The sequence below is a fragment of the Lepidochelys olivacea genome (genome assembly GCF_965140295.1).
Source record: "Lepidochelys olivacea isolate rLepOli2 genome assembly, chromosome: 1".
Lineage (NCBI taxonomy): Eukaryota > Metazoa > Chordata > Testudines > Cheloniidae > Lepidochelys > Lepidochelys olivacea.
In genome coordinates this window covers 197,485,044-197,503,493 of record NC_140411.1, presented here as the reverse complement: position 1 = coordinate 197,503,493, position 18,450 = coordinate 197,485,044, and the positions used below count along the sequence as shown (strand labels likewise).

Sequence of the window (18,450 nt, the reverse complement as noted above, 5' to 3'; positions counted from 1 at the left end):
ATGCATCAAACCCTTAATATTTCCCAATATCACCCAGAACATTTTGTGTTCCAAAGTAGCTAGTGCAAGTATCTGCATTTCAGTGCATCCCATAGCTATGGCTGTGTAGTTTCCTATTTCTAATATTTTTTTTTCTTATGGATAAGCCATGTGGTAGTATTAAGCCATTACTAAAGATTCCATTGGCCTTTTAGGTTACCCAGACCAATTTGGACCAAGTCTACTTTGGCATGTACTTGTTTTTGTATCAGGCTGTCCTGTAGCTGGGACAGAAAGCTTAATTTATTTTTAAGTTCCTGCAGGTCTTCAGTATTTTTTTTTTTAAACACACAACAGTGCTAGCAACAACACAAAACACAAGACAAAACATAGAACACAGAACACAATTTCTATTGTGACAGTAGATTCGTGGTATTGGGTTGCTTTTCAGCTGGCAGCTTTTCCTGATTTTCTGAAAGACAAAAAGAACATGTGTCTACCCCTTTTGGGGTGGCAGATTATTGCTTAAAATATTTCTTTTACAAATACCCTTGCTGATTGCAGGCAAAACAGAGAAATTGCCCCCATATTTTCCTGTTTTTGTTCTATAGGCAGGCCAGGTTTCAATGGCTTTTATCTTTTAAGGGTTATGGGGAAATTATCCCACTGTTTAGTCATTAAATCCCTGAGTTTTCCTTCTTATACAGCAGACCAAGTTTATAATGTTTTTCCTGCTGTGTTAAGCTTTAAGTTTTATTTACAGGTAATAACTGAGAAGCATCATTACCATACGACCTTAAAGGATTTTTCCAAAAATCATACACACTATACGTTGTTACAGGGATACTTATTATCATTAAATTTATTAAAATTATCTTGTTATCCCATGCCTTTTATTTAGACAATTTGTTTGCTGACCAGGTGTGTCCTTTATCTGCAGCTCCTTTGTGCTGCTAGTTCTTTCCTTCCTTTATCATTTAGGTAATTTGCATTTTCACAGAAACTTCCTGCTTTTGGATTTAAAGCCATCAGCAGCTCAGAGACTCTATCTTAAAAGGGACACAATCAACTTTCACCAGAGTTTTGATTACTTTTAACTTCTGCTTCCAAAACACACAGCAATCTGAAAAAGAAAACCCAACCTATTGTGGCTCCCTTTGGAGCCCTAATAGCATTTTAATTAAGTAGCATGGTATGTTTGCATTTCTTTTGCCCCTTCTACAATATACCCTGCACATGTTCTGGGGCAAATGCACATTCCTTCCATAGTTTAACTTCTATAACATTATCCAGATCCATTTTTACATAAGGTGTCACTATTTCTTTTTTTGCTTACAGAGTTTTCATGTACCTTTATCAAAGTGACAGTCTGATTACTCAGAGCCATTTTAAGACTCAGTGTTTCTAACATTGCTTCTTGTTTTGTGCACCTCACCCCTGCTGTTGCTTCAGAGAGGCACTGTCTTTTTTTAATTTTTTTTTACTACAACTCTCATCTGCTATTTTGTTACAAAAACAAACAAACAAAAAACAAACAAAAAGAATCCAAATTTTTTTTTTTATATTCTCCTGATTTTGACTGCCCTGCTGCAGCCACAACTTAAAAACATTTTAAATTTTGTAAAGCATTGAGTTACCTTTTAAGGGTTAAATGCCAAATCCCAAAGCCAAACAACACTAATTACCTGTGTCTAGCAAAAAGGTCTGTCAGTTTTGCAACTTTGAATTAAAGAGTCAAATGGATTTTTAGTGGCATTAACAAAAACAAAACTAACTGGTCCTTAGAACTTTACATATTTACACACACACAGACAGATACATACACATTTTCTTTTCCTTAACATCCCTTCCACACTGCTCTGTTTTTTACATCTTACATTCCCTTTATACATTTGAGGCAGTTAAGTTCCAATAGAACCCTCTTATGTTCTTTTAGCAAATTTGACTAAATTGTCCAGTCAAATGATTTTAATCAGATAGTTTATTTTTGCCTGGCTAATTTACAGACATTCCTTTGGAAAAGGGCCCATTTTTCTTTCAGAATGGCTGCAAAGAAACCAAGAATGCTCTAACACTTTTCCTTTTTAACATTTTCGGTTAAAAGTTGTTTGGGTGAAATACAAAGTTTAACTGCTTAATTCCCTCCAGTCTCTGCAGAGTTAACTTTTTTTTTTTTTTACTCTCTTTTCTCTTTGTAATTATGCCTGGGGGTGCCGTACATAGGACCTTCTCCCCCTTTACCTGCCTCCCTCCAGCCTCTGCAGAGTTAACTTTTTCACTCTTTTTGTATTCCTGGAGTGCCTCTTTCACTATTTTCAGCTGGCTTTGGATATGTGTAGCCAGCACCTTCCAATTGTCTGCTCCCTTTTCCATTTGTGCCTTTTCCTCTTTACATGAAGACAAGCGGAGGGAAGAATCCTTACATGCCTCCCACAACAACCAAATTGCTGCTGCATCTCTTTTGGCAGCACTAGAAGGTTTGTATATGAGGATATACTGAGCCAATCTATCCTCTAGGTCCGAAATAGTGCAGACATCAGCTAGGGCTTGTTTAGTCCAAGGACTGTGCCCACATTTTTGAAGGATTTGTTTAAAAGGTGTAATTTCTTTAACAAAAGGTGAGGTTGGAGTTCCTTCTGACTCCATTCCTCCCTCTGGTACTGGCTTACCCTGTTTTCTTTTAAACATCTTAACATGGATATTTCAATCTCTTTGTCACTGCTGGTATTACTTAGCAAGTGACACAGCCTAGATTCTGAAATCATAGCTTAATCTATGCGTTTTTCCCCTGCTACCTTCCCGGAGGCCAGCAGGTCCCCTGCTACCTTCCCAGAGGCCAGCAGGTCCAGTTAACCTATTTCTCCCTGCTACCTTCTCGGAGGCCAGCAGGTCTGGTTAACCTGTTTCTCCCTGCTACCTTCTCGGAGGCCAGCAGGTCCGGTTAACCTGTTCTTCCCTGCTACCTTCTCGGAGGCCAGCAGGTCTGGTTTAATCTGTTTTCCCTACTACCTTCTCGGAGGCCAGCAGGTCCCCTGCTACCTTCTCGGAGGCCAGCAGGTCTGGTTTAATCTGTTTTTCCTGCTACCTTCTCGGAGGCCAGCAGGTCTGGTTTAATCTGTTTTTCCTGCTACCTTCTCGGAGGCCAGCAGGTCCCCTGCTACCTTCTCGGAGGCCAGCAGGTCTGGTTTAATCTGTTTTTCCTGCTACCTTCTCGGAGGCCAGCAGGTCCCCTGCTACCTTCTCGGAGGCCAGCAGGTCTGGTTTAATCTGTTTTTCCTGCTACCTTCTCGGAGACCAGCAGGTCCCCTGCTACCTTCTTCGAGGCCAGCAGGTCTGGTTAACCTAATAGAAATGCCTAGCTCACTAGAGCTGGCGGTGTGCACACCAATATTTACAATAACTGAGGTTTTTTACCAATATTCCCCCTTTCGCAATTCTCCACCAAAATGTTTTTCCAATAAAATAAAAACCAGCAGGATCTTATTAAAGGGAAAAAGGCAAAATACCACATTTATTGTGAATACAGAAAGAATCATAGTAAGCAGTTAGTTATAGCTATAACATTCCATTCAATCTCATATTTATTCACACATTCATTCATACAAACACACACACACACACATACACACCCACACACACAGGTTCTGCAAGGTTGTTATCATAGTTACCAGCCTTAGAGTTGCCCATGCCAAGCCACTGGCCAGGTGGCCTGGACATGAGGAGGGAGCAGGGCCTTGTCAGATGCTCATCTGATGCTCCTGGAAGTTGGTTTGCAGAATCAGACCCCAAAGTTCTCACTTTTTAGAGTCTATTTTTATAGGAATTTCTTCCTATGCCAGTCTATGGGAATTGCTTCATCATGCTGTTGCTGAATCAATCAGCAGATAGCACATTCCTGACGGCTCCAAGATGTTATCTTGTTCTTTGGTTCTCCCATTCTTGAGGCTGTTGGGTGGATTCCAGTCTGCCCTCCGGGGGCGGGGGGGTCCTCTGGTTATTTCCACTTGACGCCTTCTTCAGCCGATGGACACTGGATTCTTAGGCTGGCACCTCCCTGATCATTCAGTTATTATCCACACCAAGCATCCATCCACATACATCCTCTATCTCTATTTTAATCACAATTGTTAATACAACAAAAGGGTGGGGAGTCTCTGGGTGCTGTTTCTGTTGTTAGAGTATTGCTTTGAGTCTCTCTCTCTGTGAATTGCTTTGAGAACAGACTCTGTCTTAGAATGTACTAACACAATTAGCAGCTTGCAAGTTTCACACATAGAGGGAGAGAAACGGTACCAAAAACCAAGAGACCTCTTAATTAGTGATACCCTGGAATTTAAACTCTGGGGAATCAAACTCATTTGTGATTTTAATACAGAACTTCTTTAATATGATCCAACACCAAGAGAGGCAAAACAATTACTAACAGGGTTTCAAGCCACTGTTTCCTTATATAGTCTTCAGCACAGTTAGGTTGGTTGGTGTGGAGGGGGAATAGCAGTGTGTTTTCCAATTCATTTTTAAATAAATACCAATTGAAACTTTTAATCATGTTAGTAACTGCTACACAGGGCCTGAAAGTGATTAACATTGTTTGTATGATTTACTGTCCTGCCTGAACATAGTTTGATTGAAAATGGCTTACTGAAAAATGGTTTATGTGTAGCATGGATGGGGCTTAATCCATGTTTTTGAAAACCATTCTGACTACAGCCTAATACGTACAGGGCCAAAGATAATTGCCAAGATATCTGCTGTGAATTTGTTTTGAGGGAAAATGTGTAGGTCTTGATGTCAGTTCATGTAGCAGCTACAGGAGAGTACAGACTGAGTCTTTTACTAAGGATATGTCTACACTACAAAATTAGGTCGAATTTATAGAAGTTGATTTTTTAGGAAGCAATTTTATACAGTCAATTGTGTGTGTCCCCACTAAGCACATTAAGTCGTTGGAGTGCGTCCACAGTACCGTGGCTTGCGTCGACTTTCGGAGCGTTGCACTGTGGGTAGCTATCCCACAGTTCCTGCAGTCTCCACCACCTGCTGGAATACTGGATTAAGCGCCCAATGCCTAGTGGGGCAAAAACATTGTCGCGGGTGGTTTTGGGTAAGTCACCCCTCCCTCCGTGAGAGCAACAGCAGACAATCGTTTCGGGCCTTTTTTCCATATGGACGCCATACTGCTTTCAGCAGATGTTGCAGTAGGACTGCTAACCATAGTCATCAAACCACCACTTCTGCTGCAACTCTGCTCTCCTGCTCTTGTCGCAATAGCTAATTTCTCCATGTTAGCTGTCATGGGCTCCTGCTTCTGCTGCAACTCTGCTCCCCTGCTGTCGTGCATCCACCTCGCAGGTCCTCTCATTGTTCTCTATAAATATCTATTCTCGTGGCATCTGTCATCAGCCACCGCTTCCGCTGCAATTCTGCTCTCCTACAGATACCATACCATGTCAAGCATGGAGCTTGCTCAGATCACCACGGCAGTTATAAGCATTGTAAACACCTCGTGCATTATCCTGCAGAACCTGAACCTGCAAAAGCAGGCGAGGAGGCAACAGCAGCGCGGTGATGAGAGTGATGAGGACATGGACACAGACTTCTCTCAAAGTACAGACCCCGGCAATTTGGACAGCCTGATGGCAATGGGGCAGGCTCATGCCATAGAACACCGATTCTGGGCCCAAGAAGCAAGCACAGACTGGTGGGACCACATAGTGCTGCAGGTCTGGGATGATTCCCAGTGGCTGTGAAACTTTTGCATGCGTAAGGGCACTTTCATGGAACTTTATGACTTGCTGTCCCCTGCCCGAAGTGCAGGAATACCAAGATGAGAGCAGCCCTCACAGTTCACAAGCGAGTGGCGATAGCCCTCTGGAAGCTTGCAATGCCAGACAGCTACCGGTCAGTCGGGAATCAATTTGGAGTGGGCAAATCTACTGTGAGGGCTGCCATGATCCAAGTATCCAACGCAATCACTGAGCTGTTGCTATCAAAGGTAGTGACTCTGGGAAATGTGCAGGTCATAGTGGATGGCTTTGCTGCAATGGGATTCCCTAACTGTGGTGGGGCGATAGATAGAACGCATATCCCTATCTTGGGACCGGACCACCTTTGTAACCAGTACATAAACTGTAAGGGGTACTTTTCAATGATGCTGCAAGCACTGGTGGATCACAAGGGACGTTTCACCAACATCAATGTGGGATGGCCGGGAAAGGTACATGATGCTCCCATCTTCAGGAACTCTGGTCTGTTTCAAAAGCTGCAGGAAGGGACTTACTTTCCAGACCAGAAAATAATCGTTGGGGATGTTGAAATGCCTATAGTTATTCTTGGGGACCCAGCCTACCTCTTAATGCCATGGCTCATGAAGCCATACACAGGCAACCTGGACAGTAGTCAGGAGCTGTTCAGCTATAGGCTGAGCAAGTGCAGAATGGTGATAGAATGTGCACTTGGACGTTTAAAAGCGCGCTGGTGCAGTTTAATGACTCAATTAGACCTCAGCAAAACCAATATTCCCATTGTTATTACTGCTTTCTGTGTGCTCCATAATCGCTGCGTGAGTAAGGGGGAGATGTTTATGGTGGGGTGGGAGGTTGAGAGAAATCACCTGGCTGCCACTTTTGAACAGCGAGACACCAGGGCAATGAGAAGAGCACAGATAGGTGCGCTGTGCATCAGAAAGACCTTGAAAACCAGTTTCATGGCTGGCCAGGCTACAGTGTGACAGTTCTGTTTGTTTCTGCTTGATGAAAACCCACCCCCTTGGTTCGCTCTACTTCCCTGTAAGCCAACTGCACTCCCCCCTTCGGTCACCACTTGCAGAGGCAATAAAGTCATTCTTGTTTCAAATTCATGCATTCTTTATTAATTCGTCACACAAATAGGGGAATAACTGCCAAGGTAGCCTGGGAGGGGTGGGGAAGGAGGGAAGCACTGGGTGGGGTGGGGGAAAGAGGGGAGGAGGGAAGGACAAGACCACACTGCACTTCAAATCTTATTAAATGGCAGCCTTCTGTTGCTTGGGCAGTCCTCTGGGGTGGAGTGGTTGGGTGCCTGGAGCCCCTTACCCTCTCCCCGCCCCGCATTCTTCAGTGTCTGGGCGAGGAGGCTATGGAACTTGGGGAGGAGGGCGGTTGGTTACACAGGGGCTGCAGGGGTGATCTGTGCTCCTGCTGCCTTTCCTGCAGCTCAACCATATGCCGGAGCATATCAGTTTGATCCTCCAGTAACCTCAGCATTGCATCCTGCCTCCTCTCATCATGCTGCCACCACCTATCATCTTGATCCCACCACCTCTCCTCTTGCTCCTGCCACCTCTCCTCTCCTGCGTCCCTCTTGTCCTCACATTCATTTTGTGCTTTCCTGGACTCTGACATTGCTTGCCTCCATGCATTCTGCTGAGCTCTTTCAGTGCGGGAGGACTGCATGAGCTCAGAGAACATTTCATTGCAAGTGAGTTTTTTTCACCTTCTTCTCTGCGCTAGCCTCTGGGACGGAGATGATAGGGGGAGCGTTGAAACATTTGCAGCTGCGGGAGGAAAAAAAAGGAGAGTAGTATTTAAAAAGACACATTTTAGAGAACAATGGGTAGACTCTTTCATGGTGAACTAAGCTGTTAACATTACATAGCACATGTGCTTTCGGTACAACATTGCCCACACCACACACCCAATTCTCTGGGATGATCGCTTCACCCCTCCCCCAACTGCGTGGCTAACAGCGGGGATGATTTCTTTTCAGCCACAGGCAAACAGCCCAGCAGGAACGGCCACCTCTGAATGTCCCCTTAATAAAATTCCCCTATTTCAACCAGGTGACCATGAATGATAGCACTCTTCTGAGGATAACACAGAGAGGTAAAGAACAGGTGTTACTTGAATGCTAGCTGACACCGGGACCATGTGCTGCCATGATTTGTTATGCAATGATTCCAGACTATGTGCCACTGGCCTGGTGTGCTAAAGTGTCCTACCATGGAGGAAGGAATCAGGCTGCCCTCCCCAGAAACCTTTTGAAAAGGCTTTGGGAGTACCTCCAGGAGAGCTTCATTGAGATGTCCCTGGAGGATTTCCGCTCCATCCTCAGACACATTAACAGACTTTTCCAGTAGCTGTACTGGCCGTGAATGTATCCCAGTTTTCAGGGCAAATTAATAATTAAACACGATTGCTTTTAAACCATGTATTGTATTTACAAACGTACACTACCAGAGATGCCTTCTCCGCCTTCAAGGACTGGGAGCCCGCCTTGGGAGAGTTGGGAGGGTACTGGCTCCAGGGTGATAAACAATTCCTGGCTGTCAGGGAGAATGGTTTCATCCTCCTGCTCATCATCATCTTCCTCGTCCCCAAAATCCGCATCCCTTTTGCATGAGACTCCCCCCCTTGCAGGAGTCCACGTACTGGGGTGGGGTAGTGGTAGGGGCACCACCTAGAATTGCATGCAGCTCATCATAGAAGCGGCATATCAGGGGGGGTCTCACCCGGAGCCGCCGGTTGCCTCTTTGGATTTTTGATAGGCTTGCCTGAGCTCCTTAAGTTTCACGCGGCACTGCTGCGGGTCCCTGTTATAGCCTCTGTCCTTCATGTCCTTGGAGATTTTTTCAAATATTTTGGCATTTCTTCTTTTGGAACGGAGTTCTGATAGCATGGATTCATCTCCCCATACAGCAATCAGATCCCATACCTCCCGTTCGGTCCATGCTGGAGCTCTTTTGCAATTCTGGGACTGCATGGTCACCTCTGCTGATGACCTCGCCACACTGGCCAAACAGGAAATGAAATTCAAAAGTTCCTGGTGCTTTTCCTGTGTACCTGGCTAGTGCATCTGAGTTGAAAGTGCTGTCCAGAGCCGTCACAATGGAGCACTCTGGGATAGCTCCTGAAGGCCAATACTGTCGAATTGCGTCCACACTACCCCAAATTTGACCTGGCAATGACAATTTCAGTGCTAATCCCCTCATCGGGGAGGAGTACAGAAATCAATTTTAAGAGCCCTTTAAGTCAACAAAAATGGCTTCGCCATGTGGACGGGTGCAGGGTTAAATCGATCTAACGCTGCTAAATTCGACCTAAACTCGTAGTGTAGACCAGGGCTAAGAGAAGTTTCTAGAATCCTGGGGTCTAGAGACACTGTCAAATGCCTTTCAGCCCAAATAGTAGGACAGGGAAGTCCTGCTTTGGAAAATATAAGCACACAGAGCCAAACCTGAGCATGGGAAGGGGAGCGGGGGACGCATGATGAAGAACACAGAGATAACAGGATCCCCAGAAAACTCACATCAAGAAGTTTGCTGCCCTTATTCTGATGCTCTCTAAAACTGACATGGATGTAGAGGTAAAAGTAAGCCGGTACGGCGTACCAGCAAGAGCCAGTACGCTGTGCCGGACTGGACTGGCTTCCCCAGGCTGGCGACTGAAAGGGCCTGGGGCTCCCTGCAGTGGCTAGAGCCCCGGGCCCTTTAAAGAGCTGCACAAGCCCCGCCGCCGGGGACCCGGGGTAGCAGTGGCAGGGCTCCAGGGGTGATTTTCAGGCTGTCACGGTTCCTCCCCCACTCTGAACTCTAGGGTACAGATGTGGGGACCTGCATGAAAAACCTCCTAAGCTTATCTTTACCAGCTTAGGTCAAAACTTCCCCAAGGTACAAAATATTACACCTTGGACTGGCCGCTACCACCACCAAACTAATACTGGTTACTGGGGAAGAGCTGTTTGGACGCGTCCTTCCCCCCAAAATACTTCCCAAAACCTTGCACCCCACTTCCTGGACAAGGTTTGGTAAAAAGCCTCACCAATTTGCCTAGGTGACTACAGACCCAGACCCTTGGATCTTAAGAATAATGAACAATCCTCCCAGCACTTGCACCCCCCCTTTCCTGGGAAATGTTGGATAAAAAGCCTCACCAATTTGCATAGGTGACCACAGACCCAAACCCTTGGATCTGAGAACAATGAAAAAGCATTCAGTGTTTTACAAGAAGACTTTTAATAAAAAATAGAAGTAAATAGAAATAAAGAAATCCCCCCTGTAAAATCAGGATGGTAGATATCTTACAGGGTAATTAGATTCAAAAACATAGAGAACCCCTCTAGGCAAAACCTTAAGTTACAAAAAAGATACACAGACAGAAGTAGTTATTCTATTCAGCACAATTCTTTTCTCAGCCATTTAAAGAAATCATAATCTAACACATACCTAGCTAGATTACTTACTAAAAGTCCTAAGACTCCATTCCTGTTCTGTCCCTGGCCAAGACGACTACAGACAGACACAGACCCTTTGTTTCTCTCCCTCCTCCCAGCTTTTGAAAGTATCTTGTCTCCTCATTGGTCATTTTGGTCAGGTGCCAGCGAGGTTACCTTTAGCTTCTTAACCCTTTACAGGTGAGAGGAGCTTTCCCCTGGCCAGGAGGGATTTCAAAGGGGTTTACCCTTCCCTTTATACTTATGACACGCCCCCCAAATCTCAGCTAGGGTGAAACACTGGCTGGGATTTCTTCCTGGAGCTCTAGGAAAACAGAGTTAATAAGACACATGCATCTCTAAATATACTACCAAGTACATAAAGACTAACAATATTTTCCACATCTCAAGGACGATTTTAACCAGTTGATTCTGGGAAACTTTCACGGGAGAGTGCATCAGCCACTTTGTTAGAAGCTCCTGAGATGTGTTGGATGTCAAAATCAAAATCTTGGAGAGCTAAACTCCACCGAAGAAGTTTTTTGTTAGTTTCTTTGACGGTGTGAAGCCACTTTAGTGCAGCATGGTCGGTTTGCAGGTGGAAACGCCGTCCCCAAACATATGGGCGTAGCTTTTCCAGAGCGTAGACAATGGCATAACATTCTTTTTCAGTGACTGACCAGTTGCTTTCCCTCTCAGACAGTTTTTTGCTGAGAAACACTACAGGGTGGAATTCTTGATCAGGTCCTTTCTGCATTAAAACTGCTCCCACACCACGCTCGGATGCATCTGTGGTTACTAGGAACGGTTTGTCAAAGTCTGGGGCCCTTAGTACAGGGTCAGACATGAGTGTCGCTTTAAGCTTGTTAAAGGCCTTCTGACACTTTCCGGTCCACTGAACAGCATTTGGCTGTTTCTTTTTGGTTAGGTCTGTCAGTGGGGCAGCGATTTGGCTGTAGTGCGGTACAAATCGTCTGTAATAACCGGCCAAGCCTAAGAAGGATTGAACCTGTTTCTTTGACTTTGGGACAGGCCACTTTTGGATAGCATCCACTTTGGCCTGTAGGGGGCTGATAGTTCCTTGACCCACCTGGTGTCCAAGGTAAGTCACTCTGTTTAGGCCTATTTGACACTTCTTAGCCTTAACAGTTAGTCCTGCCTCCCTTATGCGCTCAAGGACTTTTTGTAGATGTTCCAGGTGGTCTGCCCAGGAATCCGAAAATATGGCCACATCGTCAAGGTAGGCGACTGCATATTCTCCTAATCTCGCTAGGAGACCATCTACAAGTCTTTGGAAAGTGGCGGGTGCATTTCGCAGCCCGAAAGGGAGTACATTAAATTCATACAGCCCGAGATGTGTGATGAAGGCTGACCTTTCCTTGGCAGATTCATCTAGCGGTACCTGCCAGTACCCCTTGGTTAAGTCCAAGGTAGAGATGAACTGGGCCCGTCTCAGTTTCTCTAATAGTTCATCAGTGCGTGGCATTGGATAGTTGTCTGGGCGAGTTACAGCATTTAGCTTACGGTAGTCCACACAAAAACGTATTTCCCCATCTGGTTTGGGAACTAGAACCACTGGAGATGCCCATGCACTTTCAGAGGGGCGGATTACACCCATCTGTAACATATCCTGGATCTCCCGTTCTATAGCAGTTTTAGCTTGAGGAGACACCCGGTAAGGGTGGACCCTAATTTGGTGAGCATTACCTGTGTCAATGGAGTGGTATGCCCGTTCAGTCAGTCCTGGGGTGGCTGAGAAAGTTGGCGCGTAGCTAGTGCACAGCTCCTGGATCTGCTGTCGCTGCATACGCCCAAGGGTCATGGAGAGGTTCACCTCTTCCACACCACCAGCACATTTCCCTTCGTAATAGACACCTTCAGGCCACTCAGCGTCGTCTCCTCCCTGGGCTGTAAACTGACAAACCTTTAATTCTCTGGAATAAAAGGGCTTTAGAGAATTAATATGATACACCTTAGGCTTTCGGTTGGAGGTGGGGAATGCTATGAGATAATTAACAGCTCCCAGGCGCTCCTGGACCACGAATGGCCCTTCCCTCGATGCTTCCATTTTATGGGCCTGGAGCGCCTTTAAGACCATGACCTGGTCTTGGGGTTTTCCCACTCTTTGGCACACCTCACAAGACTGGACATAGGTAGAAACATCCTTGCCCATTCCCTCCCAGTGGAATGACCCCCCCAAACGGTCTTTGGTCCTGTTCACCCCAGCATGGCCACTAGGGTGATCATGGGCTAAGCTCAAGAGCTTGGCCCGGTATTTAGTTGGAACTACCAACTGTCTCTGAGGATGCCAGTCTTCCTGGTGTCCCCCAGAAAGAGTTTCCTTGTATAAAAGTCCTCTTTCTACAACAAACCTGGATCGATTAGAAGAGCTGAGAGGCGGTGGGTTGCACCGTGCCGCCGTCCACGCTCTCTGGAGGCTTTCATCTGCTTCCTGTTCAGTCTGGAACTGTTCCCTTGATGCTGGAGACATCAGTTCCTCATTGGATTGGGGACATAGGCTTGGTCCCTCTGGAAGCGATATAGGGGATGGAGCTGTTTCTGTTGACTGTGAACCGCTCTCCGCTGGTGCACTATGTTGGGATTCAGGCTCCGGCTGAGCCTCTTGTGTAGGGTTATCGGCTGCTGCCAGTTCAGGTTCGGTGGGGCCCTCTGGTGTTGAGGTTGCAAGTACTGGATTCAGTGCTGGCACGGGGTCTGGTGTTGGTTGTTTGGCTGGTTCCGGGACTGGTTCCGTCTGGGTCTCTGGGACTGGATCCACTACTGCTGTTGCAGACATTGGCCTGGGGTCCGGGTCCATCACCTCTGACCGGGTCCTGATAGAAGTTTCCGGAACAGAGCTAGGCCTCACGGCTTGTTTAGCCTGGCTGCGGGTGACCGTTCCCACCCTCTTGGCCTGCTTCACATGATTGGCCAAGTCTTCCCCCAACAGCATGGGGATGGGATAATCATCATAGACTGCAGAAGTCCACATTCCTGACCAGCCCTTGTACTGGACAGGCAACTTGGCTGTAGGCAAATTGAAAGAGTTGGACTTGAAGGGTTGAATCGTCACTTGGATCTCTGGGTTGATTAAATTGGGGTCCACTAAGGAAGCATGGATAGCTGACACTTGTGCTCCGGTGTCCCTCCACGCGGTGACCTTCTTCCCGCCCACACTCACAGTTTCCCTCCGCTCCAAGGGTATCTGGGAGGTATCTGGGCCTGTGGACCTCTGGTGTGATTCCGGTGCAATGGACTGTAATCTGTTGGGGTTCTTGGGGCAGTTGGCCTTTACATGCCCCAGCTCGTTACATTTAAAACATCGTCCAGCTGACGGGTCACCGGGGCGAGGTGGGTTGCTGGAGAACGGGGTGGTGGGACGATAAGGGGTCTGGAGGGTTCTTTGGGAGGTAGGTGGGGCTTTGGGCGGCCCCCGGTAATAGGGTGTGGTCTGGGGTGGTCCCTTCTGGTCTCCGCTCCAACTGCGACCAGTTTTCTTCTTCTCTGCCACCTCCACCCATCTGGCTCCAATCTCTCCTGCCTCGATTACAGTTTTGGGTTTCCCATCTAGGATGTATCTTTCTATTTCCTCAGGAACACCCTCTAAGAATTGTTCCATTTGCATTAGGAAGGGCAAATTTACTGGAGATTCAACACTTGCTCCTGATATCCAGGCATCCCAATGTTTCACAATGTGGTAAGCAGGTTGGGTAAATGACATGTCTGGTTTCCACCTTAGGGCTCTGAACCTCCGACGAGACTGCTCGGGTGTTATCCCCATTCTGACTCTCGCCTTGGATTTAAACAGTTCATACTTGTTCATGTGTTCTTTAGGCATTTCAGCTGCCACCTCAGCTAAGGGTCCACTGAGCTGCGGCCTCAGCTCTACCATGTATTGGTCAGTAGAGATGTTGTACCCAAGGCAGGCCCTTTCGAAGTTTTCTAAGAAGGTCTCAGTATCATCACCTGCCTTGTAGGTGGGGAACTTTCTGGGATGGGAAGTGGTACCTGGAGAAGGATTGCTAGGGTTTGTTGGTATATTCTGCTGGGCCTTTATCCTCTCCATCTCCTCCACATGCTTCCTTGCCTCCATTTCCCTCTTGTGGGCAGCCTCCTGTACCTCCTTCTCCAGCCGCATGAGTTCTATCTGTCTTTCATGTTCCCTTTGTTTTTCCTCAGCCTGAAATTTGGCTAATTCCAGCTGTAGTCGAGCCGAGGATTTGGCCATTCTAACCTCTCTGTTTTTAACTAACTTTACACCCGAGGTTTAGAAATAAACAAACAAAACTTGGCTGTAAAATTTTGCTGTGCTGGAATAGAATACCTATTCTCTGATAGTGATTGTCAGCCTACAGAAAAAGATAATTCCCTTGTCTCTGCTCTGGGCCCAAATTAAAGCAAAAAACCTCCAACTACTTGGAAACCTGCTTACCCAGCCCAAAGAAAAAAAAAATTCTTTTCAAACCTGTGCTCCTTGTAAAACAAAAAAAAAATCAAAATCCTAAAAAAAACCCCTGCCACTTTTGTCTCCAGGCAAATGGGTAGAGCACACACCCCCTATTTACTTTTAGGAAGCAAAGAAAAAAAAAACCTCTGGGTTGGAAGACTGTGAATTTCCCTGCAGGAGTTAAGTACCCTGCCTCCAGGCAAAGAAAACCTGCAATTCACAAGATAATCCCCTTTTGTCTCTGCTTGGCCACAAAGCAGAGAGAAACCAAGCTGCTTTCAGTTTCAAAGCTGCTTCTGGACTTCCTAAAAATTCCTTTTTAAAATCTGTATTTCTAGTTCAAAAAATCTCAACTGGATCTCAAAATGATTTCAGGTTAATCCCACCACTGTGCCACCATGTCACGGTTCCTCCCCCACTCTGAACTCTAGGGTACAGATGTGGGGACCTGCATGAAAAACCTCCTAAGCTTATCTTTACCAGCTTAGGTCAAAACTTCCCCAAGGTACAAAATATTACACCTTGGACTGGCCGCTACCACCACCAAACTAATACTGGTTACTGGGGAAGAGCTGTTTGGACGCGTCCTTCCCCCCAAAATACTTCCCAAAACCTTGCACCCCACTTCCTGGACAAGGTTTGGTAAAAAGCCTCACCAATTTGCCTAGGTGACTACAGACCCAGACCCTTGGATCTTAAGAATAATGAACAATCCTCCCAGCACTTGCACCCCCCCTTTCCTGGGAAATGTTGGATAAAAAGCCTCACCAATTTGCATAGGTGACCACAGACCCAAACCCTTGGATCTGAGAACAATGAAAAAGCATTCAGTGTTTTACAAGAAGACTTTTAATAAAAAATAGAAGTAAATAGAAATAAAGAAATCCCCCCTGTAAAATCAGGATGGTAGATATCTTACAGGGTAATTAGATTCAAAAACATAGAGAACCCCTCTAGGCAAAACCTTAAGTTACAAAAAAGATACACAGACAGAAGTAGTTATTCTATTCAGCACAATTCTTTTCTCAGCCATTTAAAGAAATCATAATCTAACACATACCTAGCTAGATTACTTACTAAAAGTCCTAAGACTCCATTCCTGTTCTGTCCCTGGCCAAGACGACTACAGACAGACACAGACCCTTTGTTTCTCTCCCTCCTCCCAGCTTTTGAAAGTATCTTGTCTCCTCATTGGTCATTTTGGTCAGGTGCCAGCGAGGTTACCTTTAGCTTCTTAACCCTTTACAGGTGAGAGGAGCTTTCCCTTGGCCAGGAGGGATTTCAAAGGGGTTTACCCTTCCCTTTATACTTATGACACAGGCATATATTTTAATATACCACATTCAGCTAAGAAGAATGGACAAGAGGGAACAAATGTTAAATTGGACACTGTCACCCAAGCTGGGTTATTGGAGAAGATGGCATTAATAAGCCATGGAGGGCCTATATTTATTAATGATATAAAAGGAAATTGTTTTACACCTCTGTATTCAGCATTAGGGCCCCATTCAGGAAGATGTATTACTGAGGATAGCATTTAAGCCGTTGCTTAACTTTAAGCACATGCTTCAGTGCTGTCCTCAGTCGGGATGGACTTAAGCAGCTACTTAAGTTCTTTCCTGAACTGGGGTTTCGGTGTCAGAAGAGGGTGATTGGATATTTTTCCTGGTGCAGCAGAACTTTAGTTCACTTTTCACCTTTTTAGATGGTCTGTTTATTTTCACTGAGCTCTGGCTTGAGTTCCTGTGTTTTGGCAACAACAGATTGACAGTTACTCGGTTTATTCCCCCCCCCCGCCTCTGAAACAAAGTTTGTTTTTCTGTACTTTCTGTGTTCAGATCTGAGGGAGTAAAATAAAAGAGGAGTCACTCACAGAGTTAGCCACCGGTGATCACTAAATATGTCTGCTCTGTTGAAAATAAGGCAGCCCACTAAAAATGTTAAAGTTATTACCAAAAAAATTATTTTTGTTATTCCTAAAGGGAGTCTGCCGTTTAACTGATGCCCCTGGAACCCAGCTGGAATGTTAGATGAAAGCCAAAGGCCCCCCACAAATGTATCAACAGAGAAAAACTTCTCACAGCAAGAACTTCTAAAAATTAGAACTCAAAAATAATATCCTTTAAAAAGAAAACCGCTCCTAAGAAAACAGAAAATGAAGAAATTAGAGACACAATAGGGAATGACCATGGTACTAAGGGTTTGATGAGACTGTCAAGTAAAATTAGAGAACACAAAGCACTGAAAGTTTTCTACATATAAATAAGCACGCACACATTTTGTTCTGATCAACCCAAAGCTTGCCTCAGAGTTACCAGCAGAGTTTTCAAATTAAACACAGAAGTCCTCAGACCACTGTGCTCCAACTTAATTGCCTTCTTGCAATCTGTTTTCTCGCACGCAGAAGGAAATGCTCCAATATTTTCTATGTCCCTTCCTCTCTGCAAAGTGCTAAGAAATAATTAAAGGAAACAACAGAGAGAAGAATGAGGGCAAGTTCAAATTGTGAAGAGGGGATCAAACATTTTTACTTAAAAAAAATCCAACAGGTTGTGCTGCTGAGGTTATCCATCTGGGGTCAACCCCTCCTTGGTCTCTTTTGGCTGGGTTCTCACCACTGTGCAGATTTAACAGCAGCTGAGCCTCTGTCCCATTGATTTCAGTAGGACTTCTCACCTTATTAAGGTGAGCAGAGATTGGCTTTGTAAGAATGGAAGGATCTGGACAACTAAATATTTTTTTTAATTAAGTGAATATAATGAGACTGCAAGGCTCTAGACTGACAGACCTGGAGAGTGAAGTGCTCTATACGTAGAACAGGAACAGCATCCATGGGAGTTATTCTAGGTTCTCCAAAAAGAAAAGGAGTACTTGTGGCACCTTAGAGACTAACCAATTTATTTGAGCATAAGCTTTTGTGAGCTACAGCTCATTTCATCGGATGCATACTGTGGAAAGTGTAGAAGATCTTTTTATATACACATAAAGCATGGGAGGAGGAGGTATTTTTTTATGCTTTGTGTGTATATAAAAAGATCTTCTACACTTTCCACAGTATGCATCTGATGAAGTGAACTGTAGCTCACGAAAGCTTATGCTCAAATAAATTGGTTAGTCTCTAAGGTGCCACAAGTACTCCTTTTCTTTTTGCGAATACAGACTAACACGGCTGTTACTCTGAAACCTGTCATTATGCAAGGCTCTAGGTTCTCCATACTGCTTAGCCAATATGCCCCAGCCCACATCTGGAGTGGTTATCTCTATGGGTGGGAATGTGTAATGCCACCTTTGTGTTCTTTCACTCATAGGCCTCTCTGATGAGACACCTGACAAAAGTGTTAGGTGGTACCAATGGTGCGAATTATGTTTCTATCCACAAAAAGGAAAACATGTAACATGAGTCTCAAAAAACCTTTATTTTAATTTAAAGCAAACAAAAGTAAAGTTTCTAAGAGAGGACTGGTTTCAGAGTAGCAGCCGTGTTAGTCTGTATTCGCAAAAAGAAAAGGAGGACTTGTGTGCAACTCTCCTGTACTGGCTGCAGTGATACTTTGAATAAAATGGATGCCATATCTGCAGAAAGCCAGAGTCTTTAGGAATGTAAAGTTTCAGGCTACATACACCACACTGTAATGGTGGCTTTTGTGATGTGGATAGTTGTCCACCGAGAAATGTAATGAGACCATTTCACACCAGTCGTGGAACAGTCTTCAAACTGTAGTGACATTTCTTTATTCAGCTAATTGGACTGGTGACCAAGTACTGAAAATATCCACAATCCACTAGTTATAGTACTTTGAGTTGTCCTTTCTCCAGTGTCTGGATCACTAGAATTT

General features: G+C 45.1%; 1 long non-coding RNA gene across 1 annotated transcript in view; it reads right to left on the bottom strand.

Moving 5' to 3' along the window:
* Window positions 1-7,007: 7,007 nt before the first annotated feature.
* The window catches only part of LOC311515125, a 29,801-nt gene continuing 18,358 nt past the window's right edge, over window positions 7,008-18,450 (bottom strand). Inside the window, exon 3 of the long non-coding RNA XR_014710056.1 lies at window positions 7,008-7,513. This is a non-coding gene — a long non-coding RNA (uncharacterized lncRNA). The remainder of the gene's footprint in view (window positions 7,514-18,450) is intronic.